This window comes from Vulpes vulpes, chromosome 1 (assembly GCF_048418805.1).
Source record: "Vulpes vulpes isolate BD-2025 chromosome 1, VulVul3, whole genome shotgun sequence".
NCBI lineage: Eukaryota > Metazoa > Chordata > Mammalia > Carnivora > Canidae > Vulpes > Vulpes vulpes.
The window spans coordinates 1,313,193-1,325,316 of NC_132780.1; the positions used below are offsets into that span (position 1 = coordinate 1,313,193).

A 12,124-nucleotide genomic window follows, 5' to 3' on the forward strand; every position below is an offset into this window, starting at 1 on the left:
GCCTCGCCGCGGGATGCGGGCCCCGCCGCCGCCGCCGCCGCGGGAGGAGGAGGAGGACGAGGAGGGCGAGGAGGACGGGGGGGGGGGGATGCAGGCTAATTTGTAACCTTTTTTTTTTCTTTTTTAAATCAAAGTTAGCTGATGGTTACAGTGTATCAAACTTGCGGGCGCCGAGGGCCGCGCAGACCTGCCATTTTGTGTTTTCATTGGCCTCCCGTGGCCCGGGAGCCGGGCGAGGCCGAGGCCGGGGGGCTCCGCAGGACCCGGGTGTCAGGGTCCGAACCCGCGACCCCAGGAAGGGCCGCGGCGCCTGCAAGCGCGGGCGGCGTCCGCGGCACCTGCCCTGGCGCGGCCCAGGCCCTGCGGCCCAGCCTCGGGGGGGGGGGTGGGGTGGGGGGGGATGCCCAAGATACAAATAAAGAAAGAAATAAGTAACAGGTTTATGGAGGCAACTGAGCCGGCTGGCCCTGGGCTGGAGAAATGAGGCCAACCGGAGCGAGGGGGTGCGGGCGGGCTTGGGGCTCTGCGGGGCGGAGGGCGCGGAGGGCGTCTGGGGGGGGTGCAGTCTGGGGAGGGGGGGGAGGATGAGATGCACCGGCCCAGATGCACGACTGCGAGGTGGGTGGGTGAGGAGTGGAGAGGGGGGGGGGCGAGAAGGATCTCTGCTGGTGAACCTTTCTGTTTGCTGCAAGACATTATTTTTTTTTGAAGATCAAGAATTGAGGGAAAACAGTCGTAGGCGGGACCGGGATGTATTTTAGGCAAAAAAAAAAAAAAAAAAAAAAAAAAAGAGAGAGAAAGAAAAGGGGGTGGGGGGGGGGAAAGAGCTTTTCTTTGATGATGAGTAGGAAAGTGTCCAGATCTCGACGCGCCCATCTGTTGCAGTTTTGCAAATAATTTAAAATATAGATCTCTCCGTATAGACGGGTGTACGTGGAGCGGAAGGTGGAGACGCAGGCGCCGCCGCCGCCGCCGCCGCCGAGAAGTTAGCAGAAAAGGAAAAGGATGCGGGGCGCGGGGACCTGTCCCCCATCCCCACGTCCCTCCCTCCCGTCCTCGTAACTCTTCCGAGGAAACTCCGGCAGGGCTTTCCGTGGGGACAGGTGGAAAGTTGCCTGCCACCCCCCCTCCCGCGGCCCCCGCTCGCTCCTGGGTCGTGAGCGTCTCCCGGGGCGCGCGGGGGGCGCAGCGGGGCCGGGCCCGGGGCGCGCGGGGGGCGCAGCGGGGCAGGGCGGGGTCCCGGGCCCCGCGCGCCGGTGGCGGCCGCGGCTGGGTTTTGTTTGCCGGATATTGTTATGTCTAACGAGCGCCTCGCAGGAGACGTGATTTGTCAGCCGCCTTCGTTTTCACTTTGGCAGAAAATACGGCGGCTGCGCGGCGTCCCGGCCTGCGGGGCCGGCGCCGGTGCGCGCGGGGGCGGCGGGGGGCGCGGGCGCGGGCGGGGGCCGTGCGCGCGCGGGCGGGGGCGCGGGCGGGGGCGCGGGCGGGGGGCGGCCGGCCGAGCCCGGGGCAGGGGCAGGGGCAGGGGCCGCGGCCGCGGCCCGGGCGGGGGCCGTGCGCGCGCGGGGCCGGCCTCCCGCTCCGCCCGCGCCTTCTCCCGGCGGCCGCCGCCGTGCAGTTTAGCAGAAATCCGACAGGGGCCGCGTTTGCTGAGCGCATCCGGCCGCCGGGCAGCCCGAGCGGGCGGCCGGGCCCGGCTGGCCGGTGTGCACGCGGGGAGGGGGCCGGGGCGGGGAGGGGCGCGGGGGGCGCGCTCGGCCCGGGCGCCCGGCGCGGCCCCCGCCTGCGCGCCCCGGGGAGGGGGGTCCCCGGCGGGCTGCGCGGCCCCGGAGCCCCGGCCTCCGCGCCCCCGCCCCCAGCCAGGGCTTAGGTGAACTTGGGGTGGGGTGAGCGTGCGTGCGTGCGCGTGTGGGCTCGGGGGCGGGGGCGGGGGGCGGGGGGCGCGGGCTGGGCGCGCTGTTCCCTTCCCCAGTTTGATCCCGGCAACTGGGTTTTCTACTTTAAGGCCGGCTTCGCTCGCCGCCGGGGCTGGGAGGGGGCGATCCTTTCCCATCACTCACATCTTTGTTCATTGTTCGCGGAGTGGAAGGCAGGCGACTTAAAGAGAGGGAGGGAAGGGGGGGTGGAGGGAAAGAGGGGAAAAGAGGGGGAGCGAGAGGAGGGAAGGACGCGCGGCGAGGGGGCAGCGCCCGCGCCCGCGCCCGCGCGCCCGCCCCCGCCCCCGGCCCCGGCCCCGTCCCCGGCCCCGGCCCCGGCCCCGGGCGGCTCGCGCTGGCCGGTGGAGCCGTGACCCGGCGCGCGGAGGGCGGCCGCGAAAGTGGACATTACCGCTTTAATTAACTTCGAGATGCTCCGGCGGCGGGACCTGGCGTAGCCGTGACGCGCCCGCATAAATCTGCCCGGCCCGGGGCCGCTCCGGGAACTCGGGCAGCGGCCGGCGTCAGCTCCAGCGCGCGCCTCCCAGTCCGGAGCCCATTTGCATAATTGGATTTTTTTTTTTTTTTTTTTTTTTTTTTTTGTGGCCTCCTCCTTCCTCCCTGAAAGTTGTTTGAAAACCCCGGTGAACGCCGCGACGACCTGCACGCTCCAAAGCGAGTGCCAAGTAAGTGCCCGGCCGTGGCCTCGGCGCGCCCCGAGGGCAGCGCGCACGGCGGCGGGTGAGGGGCCCGGGCTGTGCGCTGCAGGCGGGCCTGGGCTGCGGGCTGCGGGCTGCGGGCTCCGGGCTGCGGGCTCCCGGCAGCTCGCACAACTTTTTCTTCTCTGTCTCCCGACTTCCCGGGCCAGGTGAGCTGCTGGGCCGCGCGGGTACCTGCAGCCGGAGTCGGGGGGGTTGGGGGGGCGACCTCTGGGGCGCGGCGCAGTTGGGCATCGCGGGCCCCCGCGCGAGGGGTCGGCGCCCGCCGTGCAGGGCAGAGCTGCGGGCGGGCGAGCGGGGCCGCTGCTGCAAGCGCCCGCCGAGGATGCAGCTCGTCGCCAAATGCCTCCCCCATTATCCTAAGGTTTGTGTCTCTGCCTGTGCATGTGTGCGTGTGTGTGTGAGAGAGAGAGAGAGACCGAGAGGGATCGGGCTGTGCTTTAAAAAGAAAAGCAGCCAAAACAAGAGCAGGAAGGACTTCTCCCCTGGCTTGCCCCCCCCCCAACCCCATTTCCCCAGCATCATTTATTTCTGTTGCTCAAAGGAGAGAGCGCACAGCTTCTTTGCTAGACAGGGTCACCGGGAGGATTGACAGTTCTGTTGGAAATGCCATAAATGCCGTGACCAGAACGTAGCGGCCTTAATAAAATACCAGCCCCCTTGCCTGTCGAGGAAAAGTGGTTTTGCAGTATCTTAAATTTTATTAAAAAAAAAAAAAAAAAGAAGAAGAAGAAGAAGAAGAATGCGATCGGGTGTCGTTAGTACTATTTACAGCGTTCGGGATCCGGGGGCAAGTCTGAGTAGCTTGGGAGAAGGCTGGAACCCCAGTGCCTGCTCGCCCAGGAACTTGCAAGGGGGCTGGGCCCACCACCCTGCCTAGATAGGGGTAGGGACTCAGCTTCCGGCCTGGGGAGTCACAGGGGGGCGCCCCCGGCAGCCCTCTGGCCTCTGCTCGTGGAGAGCCCAGGGCTTCTGGCTGAAGGCTGCTTTAGTTATGATGTCATTCTGATAGCAGAGTGCAAATGTCTCCTGATTCCACCATTAACCGCCTGGCTGGTTTGCTGGGTAATGATAGCACTGACGTCCAGCGCCTTGACAAACGCAGGCCTGCAGAGCCCTAGGAATTAACTTTTCCCCCCACCGAGGAGGGCACCAGCTGCCAAAAGTCCCACCACCGGGGCCCCTGCCTTTGAACTTTGTCCTGGCTCAGTCCAGGCCCTGACATGGATGACGGGGCCCCTGGACCGAGAGACCCCCCCCACCTTCCACCTCCCTGTTGTCCTGTAGTTTGGGAAACTTTGAGAAGGCTTCCGTTTCCGGAACACCTCTAACCGGGCAAAGCTCGAATCCGGTTGCCACGGGGAGGGAGATACTGGATCGCGTGGGTGGCCGGCACCCCAGGTATCTGTGGGGCTGCTGCATGGCAGGGGGGGACTGTGACATCTGCTTCATACCTTCAGTCCCTTAACTGTGACTTTATGTTAATATCCCTGCAAGTAAACCGGATTTAGTGTGGATTTTTAAATAGTGTACAATGATTTAAGATTTCTTTTGATTTACTGTTCAAATGAAATTTGCATAAATGTGATGAAAATGAACTTAACATCTGGGCATATGAAAAAAGGTTAGTACCTCGTATGTCATCTGCAGAGAAAGTCTCTAAAATGCTTTCACCCTAAACTGGGTTCGGGGAGACAGTTCCTGGAGACATAAATGCTAATTATGGAAAACCTGGAGAAAGCGCTTTCGATAAATTTGCATTCTCTTGGACCACTGCTCTGAAAACCCATCTTGTTCTGTGCCTGGAGTGCTTAACTTCTGAGCGGGCTTGAGATCCTCGCAACTCAGCAAGTTAACTGCTGGCTGGGGCTGTCTCCACGGAAGACTTAGGGCAGGCGGCGAGCGACAGTCACGCCGCTGTGGTCCGAGCCGGAGGCCAGTAACCCCCATAATGGGAGAGGACAGGGCCGGTGGCCGGGACGTGCAGCCCTACTAACCACAGTTACCCATGGGGTCCCGAAGGCGGTGCTGAGATGTGGAATCCCTGCCTGCTGAGCCCCAAAAAGCCGAGCGATTAGGCTCTCTACTCTGCCTTAGGTCACCAAAGAAATTTCATCAACTCAGACCTATAAAATCCCCAAGCCCATTCAAGTGAACTCTGAACTCCCATCTTAGCTTTTGAGCAAGACAAGCTTATCTGTGGCGTAAGGAAATCAGAGTTAAACAGCCTTCCCCAGACGTGGTTGCCTTTTGCTCAAAAGTTGGCTATGAATGGCACAGGTGTTTTTAAAGTGCCTTGAATGGAGGGAAAGAAAGACAGCAGTGATGCTCACGAGAATATAGATGAACTTATTTATTTTTTTTATTTTTTTAGCAGAGGATCATAAAGGAAGAAAGCAAATAGATTTATTTTTCCAGTTTGAATGAGGACAATTATAGCTTTTTAACATCTTTGGATTTAGTGTTTTTAATAAGCCTTTTAAGTAAGCTGAAATATCAGCTTGCATTTTGTTCTCAGTATTATTTAAAGTGAGACCTGACGCAAGTTTAGCAGGAGGAGTGAGCTTTGTCGGGGTCCGCTTTGGTCCGCTTTGGTCCGTGCTGAGGACAGGAGTCCCGAAACATCTGCCCCAGAGCCTAGAGCAGGTGAGCGCTCAGCTGTGTGCTGTGTCCAGGGAGGCCTTCGCTTTGGGCTGGAAGGACACCTGTGGTCGGGCGGCCTTCGCGGCCCGAGAAGGCCGGACTGTGAGGTCGAAAAGCAAGGCACGAGTGCACTGGCACCGGACCGACTGCCTTCTGCTAATAAGGACTCATGAGCAGGGGCGTTCTCTGTGAGGCCACACCTGCCCCGCACGCCGGCGTGCCCCCTCCGGGACGGGCCACGGCAGGGATGGGGGGGGACAGGGCAAGAAGCAGTCCCAGGGCAAGGTGGGGCTCACTGTGTGCTCTCCGTGGTCGAGGGGTACCTGGTTGGGAGTTGTTGGGAGAGAGGCCTTTTGTCAGGGGGAGGGATTGGTTCCTCGGGTGTAGACTGGGTGGGCCGCCCCCGGGAGCTCGGGGTGCCCTGAGAGGGGCGAGCAGCCCAGCTAAGCTAGGGAGTCCTACACGCGGTCACGCTGACGTCCTAGCGGCGGCGATGCTGGTGCGCGTCCGTGTGTGTGCCCGCGCGTGTGTCCTTGTGCGTCCGTGTGTGTGCACGTGCCAGGGAGGGTGTTGCCTGCTTGAAGCACCTGCACCCAGCCGGTCTCCTTTGTGCCCACAGCTGGCCTACTCGGTGCAGGTCGGCGAGTTCGTGAGCGCGTGTGTGCCGTGGAGGGAGGGACAGTCCTTGGGATCCGGACCCCGGGGAATGCAGGCCACGTTCTCGAGGTTCCTCACCCTCTACCCCTATTGGCTTCCCCCCCCCATGTGTGGGCAGACATGGATGGAAGCCGCCTTGGGACGGCGGGCTACTCCGCAAGCCACCTAGCTTGGGTCCCCGCGTGCTTGGGGTGGGGGTGGGGACCTTCCTGCCCAGTTCATGTCGTCATGACTCGGCCTTCCGTGGACTTCCTGCCGCGGGGCTCCATTGTGCCACCGGGCTGGCTCTGGTGGCTGCTTGAGGATCCCCCTCCCTCCCCAACTTTCATTTCGAAAAACCATTGTGGATCTTTGGTCTCTGTCTCATGCTGGAGTGTGGCCATGGCGAAGGACATGGAGTGCTTGGCTTTTCGGGAGGTCAGGTTCACCTGCCTGAAGAGACCAGGTCCGGGGGAGGCCTTTGGTGGCATTTGTTAGACTAACCTGGATGTTGTTTTTCTAGCCCGGGGCTTCTCAGCAGTGGCACCGTGGACGTTGCCCACTTGTGGGAGTCTGTCCTGCGCACTGTTGGACGTTTGGCGGCACCCCTGGCCTCTCCCTAGATGTCAGTAACCCCCTCCCGGTTGTGACAATAAAACATGTCACCAGATGTGTCCCCCGCGGGGACGTCAGGCGCATCTCCCAGGCCTTGCATGGGCCAGGTCTTGTCCTGGCCATCCCAGGGAGCGCAGGGAGATTTCACGCTCAGAGGGAGCACGGGCCGGAGGCAGACAGGCACGGCAGGAAGTTGAGGCCTGCACCGAACGGGGCAGTCCTATGGGATCCGAGAAGAGGGGGGACGTCAGTAATGGGTGTGGGGTATCTGGAGCGAGCGTGTGGGGCTCAACTCTGTTTTTACACCAGCTGACCCTTCAGAATGGCCCTGTGGGTGAGAGTACCCCGCGGTTCTGGCCCCCCGCTGCCCCCACTGCCATGTGCAAACCAAGAAGAGGAAAGTCACAGCTCTTGGTTTCAGAGTTGAGGCTGGCCACCCTGCTGGCGGGATGAGGATACTGGCTTCTCTGTTGGCTGTTTGCTTGTTTGGAGCACTGACTATGTGCTAGGCATGGGTTCTAAATTCATTACCCGCTTAATCCTTGCAATCTCTCTAGGAGAACAGGCCTGTGTTTGTCCCAAGTTTCAGGAAGGGAAGTCAGGCACAGGGAGGGGAGGGCGGTGGCTCTGGGATTAGAGCCTACCCAGTCGGCCTCCAGAATGGGCATGATTAACCCCTCCACTGCTGCAGAGCATCTCCCCTTCCTGGAGGCACACCCGGTGCAAGAGCCCTGTGATTTCATCACTGACCCAGGAAGCCTATCCACGCACGGCCTTCTGTGGGGCTTGGGGGCGCCCTGGGCAGGCAGGGAGGGTTCCCGTTGGCCAGAGCAAGCCCCCTTTCTTTGAGGGGCAGGGGCCTCCAGGTGGGTGGTGGCAGGGGCGTCCTGCACGTGCTCCGGGGGCATTGAGAGGTGCAGGAAGGAAAAGCAGTTTGTAGGGTTCCCCCCCTCCTCTACCTACCTGTTCTTACTCTGTAGCTTTACAATGAGAAAATTAAGTGCCATTTTGACACAGGAAAAATGATCACCGTAGGCTTGAGCTGACATTAACCTGCAAGTTTTCTCCCAATGCATTACAGCTTTGATTACCTGCGCCGTGTTTAGCCGGGTCTTTCATTACCGAGGTGGGCTTGCCTCTTGCTTCCCCCTCTCCCTGCTGATTCTTCCGCCCGGATACTCGTCCGCTGGCTCCCCGTGGCTGTGCTCACCTCGCCCGTGCATCGCGGACCCTCAGCCTCCTTCATGATCCTTTAGCTTTTGGTTGTTTTGTTCCCATATGACACACGCGCACGTACTCTTACGGAGGATGAAGTAGCTCTATTTAGGTTGTAAAAGACAACCCATAGGGTCCCTAAAATCGAGATTAATCACAGAAATGCCCATTCAGACTTAATTATAATGATGTTCTCACTTGCACATCTGAGGTTCCCATGTAATTCCCATAGATTTGGATGGGATTTTGGCTCATGGAAGGGCTAGATTGTCGGGCCCTCGGGGGTTTTCTGTAATTCAGTAAACATTTATGCCTGTGGTTTCTGGGCACCTGAGGAGGGGGAGGGTCTGGGGCCCTTCTGGGTAGGTGTGCAGAGGTGGCCAGAGCGCCAGCTCCTGCAGTGGCTGCTGGTGGGCGGGCCTTGCCTCTTGCTAGGCCCTGCCTTCTGCACCTTGGGTGCGTTATCATCTTTAGTTGTTTTAACAACCCACCGAAGGGCATCCGTCAGCAGTTTTGCCAGTGGGCAAGCCAAGGAGTGTGACACTTGTTGCAGCCACAAGGCTCCGCAAGGCCAAGAGAGAATTTGAAGCCAACAGAATTAGCCCGGGAGCTGGTGCTGTGCACCTTGCTTGCACTCCTGCCTCCCCATGCAACACGCAGCCCAGGCAATGACAAAACCATCCTTTGCAGTCCTCTTAAACTCGCCTTTCATGTGGAAGTTAAAAATGTACACTGGAACCTGCCACTTGGAGACCATATGCATTGTTGTAAATTTGTTTTCAAGAGGAAGAAAATATTTGGAAACTGTACCAGCTAAACTACCAACTATAGAGAAGCAAACAGATCCCAGAACACATAGATATTATGTATAAAATGTAATCTCTTTGAATAGCTCGATTATTTAATTTTACCTTTCAAAATATGTAAAATTGTGTATTCCTTATTGGATGGAGAAAAAAGTGGCACATGCTTTTTTTTTTTTTTTTTTGTTCTTTAAAAAAAAAATCTAATTCTCTTTTAAAATCTATTAAAGTCAAGTCAGGCAAAGCCTTCCAAATTATTACAGAAAGGCTGTCATTTCTGTGAAGCCTATTGAAGGGGGTGGGACATCTTATTGAAATTACAGCTAAAGTGCTTTAATTATTTTGCTTCCTCGGCCAGGGCTCCCAGTTTGGGGGTTGTAATCTGTTGATGCCAAGTGGCTATTGCAGCAGCCTTGAATCTGCACCGAGCAGAGAGCATCTCACTGATGAAACCTGGCTGGATGTGCTAATTAAACTCAGTGCAGGGTTCTCGCCGTATCTGAGAAACTTTATGCACAAATGTTTCCACCCCAAAGAGGGTCAGCGCCGGTGGGTGGCAACCGGGCTCCAATAGCCCGGGAGGATCAAAAGGTGGAAAAGTGTAGTGTGGGAACGCGGGGAGGGAGCCCATAGCCGCGGGCCCACATGAAAGGCCTTAATCTGCAGGCCGCCTGCGGCCCAGGGCTCCTCGGAGGGTGGCGGCCGCCCGGCCCTGCCCGCCACCCCGGACTTGCACTTGGAGCTCCGAGCCCTTGGGAGGCAGGCGGGCCTGGAGCTCGCGCGGACCTCGGATGCTCCGTTCCTTAAGCAAAACGCCAGACACTCTGTCTGCAGTTCTTTTCTGAGATCATTGACTTGACAACTTAATATCTGTTTTCTTGTGTTTTTTTTTTTTGTTCTGTTTTGTTTCAGTGTGTTCCCCCCCCCGCCCCCCCGCTATTTCTTTTCAGCTGTGTCACCCTTTGCACACGCATTCTGGAAGTATGTTGGAAGAGGTTTTGTTAAAGTTTGCTGGCGGCGCGGAGTGGGGGGGGGTGCACAGGAATTTAGTTGCATTTAAGATTCTCATCTAGCGTATTTCGGAGGCAGGAGAAATTCAGACAAGATGATGCAAACCTGCGCATCATCTGCAAATGTGTTGATGAAGGCTGTGAGCTAGCGGTGTCCCCTTTAGTAACTGCTGCCACCCCAAGGAAGACACTGTGGCTTACTAAGTGCAAGTGCGTGACAAGTGATGGACTCATCCAGGGTCTGGTCATCTGATAGGCATTTCCCATGACAGTGTTTCTGTGACGTAGTGGGTGGTGATACGGCCTGTCTTTTGGGGGATGTGGACGCTGTGCCTGTGGGTATGTTTACCCTCTGCTGATGACCGTCTGGTGAGGTCAAGTCATATATTCCTGATATTCGAGTCTGGACTATTTGCCAAGCCTTCCCAGAAGCACCGGCTGCATTTTGACATAAATGCCCTTTTAGCCCAAGCATACCAGCCACTTCAGCCTCACGTTCCCCCTCACAGCTCGAAAGGTTGAGGGGAGCTAGACCCGCGTGTGAGCCGATGTGGTGGTTTTTCCCAGGCACCGCTCTCTCTGCCTGCATTCAGGAGCCCGGCTGCTCAGGTGAAGAATACCAGGCCCACGTGTGGATCTTGGGGACGACGTGGGGGTAGGGGGGTCGCTGTTATGAAAACTTTCTCTCCCTTTGCATGAAAATATTGCTGAGATGGAAATCATGTAATTCTTGTGTGTGATCTCCAAATACCACCTTCAATAAAATAATTTGTTCATTGATCTAAAGAATGAGTGGTTTCCAGCTGCTTCATTGCTCAGGACAGACTTCCCCGTTGGAATCTGCCTCTGCGACTCCCCTCTGGTGGAGGTTGGCCTCCCGTGGAGGACATTGTGAAGAGGCCAGGTGGCCTGGGGGGGGTACTGGGGGCCCGAGCCCTCATTTCTCTGGGACTCAGAGGGCGGAGCAGGATCCAGTGCAAAATTCTGATATGGTAATTTGCACTTGCCCCTCATCTTCATCTCAGGGCAGGCAGGTGGAATGGTTGCTGTACTGGGGAGCCAAGGCCACCGTCCTGTCATTAAATCTCTATCCTCAGCCGCCCGTTAACCCTTAGATTAACTGAAGGAAACTCTGTGCATTTTTCCACTTCCCCTGCCATTGCTTCTGAGGGAGGAGAGTCTAAAGAGGGAATTCTTTATGTGCTAATTAAATGATTTTGCCAGAGTTACACTGTACATGCGTTGCTTGATACATGAATATCTATAGGTTAGTTTTTTTTTTTTTTTTTGCATAATTTAATTTTAAGAGGTGCTCCCATCCTCATCCCGTGATTAAGATGTTTATTTCATTGAGCTGGAAACATCAAGTCTGTAAATGAGGAAGAGCTGGGAGCATTTTTTTTTTTTGTTTGTTGGTTTTGTCTTTCCGGCAGTGTGGCACAGTGATAAAGAGCTCACCAGTCAAGTGGGGCCGGGTTCGACACCCACTCCGGCACGTACCAGCTACCTGCGAGCGGGACATTTCTATCCTTAAACCTCGGTTTTCTCGTCAGGAGAATTGGAATAATTCTTCCTAATTGAGTCATCAGGATTAAAAGAGAAAATGATTAATTAATGAGTCCAGAGACCAGCTATTCAGCCAGTGGCCGGCTACTGTTAGTGCTTGTTTCGTACGTTTTGCTAAATATTTTAGAAATCGAAACCCCACCAGAAACTGTGGGCGTCAGTCACGTGCATAGCCCAGCGGAGAAGTGTCTTTCCTCCTTTGTTTCCCTGGCTGGCCTTTGGAGTTATTTACCCAGGGATCAATACGTATCAGCTGATTGATTTCCTATAGGTTTCAGAAGATGCGTTTTAAAGGGTCAGCTGAGTTCATGGAGAGGTGCGGGGTGGGGGTGGGGTGTAGGTCTTCACTAAACAAACATTCTCACTCCAATCCATGAGGTGTTAGCACCCTGTTTCCAGGCTACGCACACGCACACGCACACATATGTGTGCACACACGCCCCTAGGGTTGCCGGGAATGTGATGGGCACATCCTTTACCTGGATCAAAGCCAAAGATCCCCAAGGAAGCCTTGTCATCCATCCATCCATCCATCCATCCATCCATCCATCCATCCACTTCATTCTTTTAAAAAGCATGTATTAAGTGCATTGCGTGTCTTAAGCAAGCTGGGTGCTGTGCACAAGAGCAGAATCACTTTGGAGCTGTTGCATCAGGATAAAAGTGGAAGCGGAAGCAGTGATGATGTTTCTTAGGTTCCAGGTTCTGGATTAAGCACAAACACAGAGACACACATGTGTGTACCTATATGTACAGACACCTATATGTGCGTGTGTTAGAGACCCCCCCTAATTTGCATCTAGGCATACAATCACATGATTTCCAGGGAGCCTAATGCTTAAGCACGGACTACAACATTGGGTTGAACTTGTGGCCATTGCATTCAAGAGGGGAAATATCAGAGAGGGAGACAACATGAGAGACCCCTAACTCTGGGAAACGAACTAGGGGTGGGGGAAGGGGAGGAGGGCGGGGGTGGGGGTGACTGGGTGACGGGCACT

At 56.8% G+C, this 12,124-nt stretch overlaps 1 protein-coding gene across 9 annotated transcripts in view; it reads left to right on the forward strand.

The window, feature by feature from the left end:
- Nucleotides 1–12,124, forward strand: part of ZNF536 (zinc finger protein 536) — a 432,650-nt gene that overhangs the window by 2,056 nt on the left and 418,470 nt on the right. For 2 of the 9 annotated variants that reach the window (XM_026010189.2, XM_072749699.1), the window contains exon 2: nt 2,545–2,602. The exons of 3 other annotated variants lie outside the window; for them this stretch is intronic. The gene's annotated coding sequence lies outside the window, so the exon portion shown is untranslated. Of the gene's footprint in view, nt 1–2,252; nt 2,603–12,124 lie in introns of those variants that run through there. 4 more of the 9 variants (XM_072749711.1, XM_072749744.1, XM_072749754.1 and 1 more) reach the window with 3 other exon arrangements.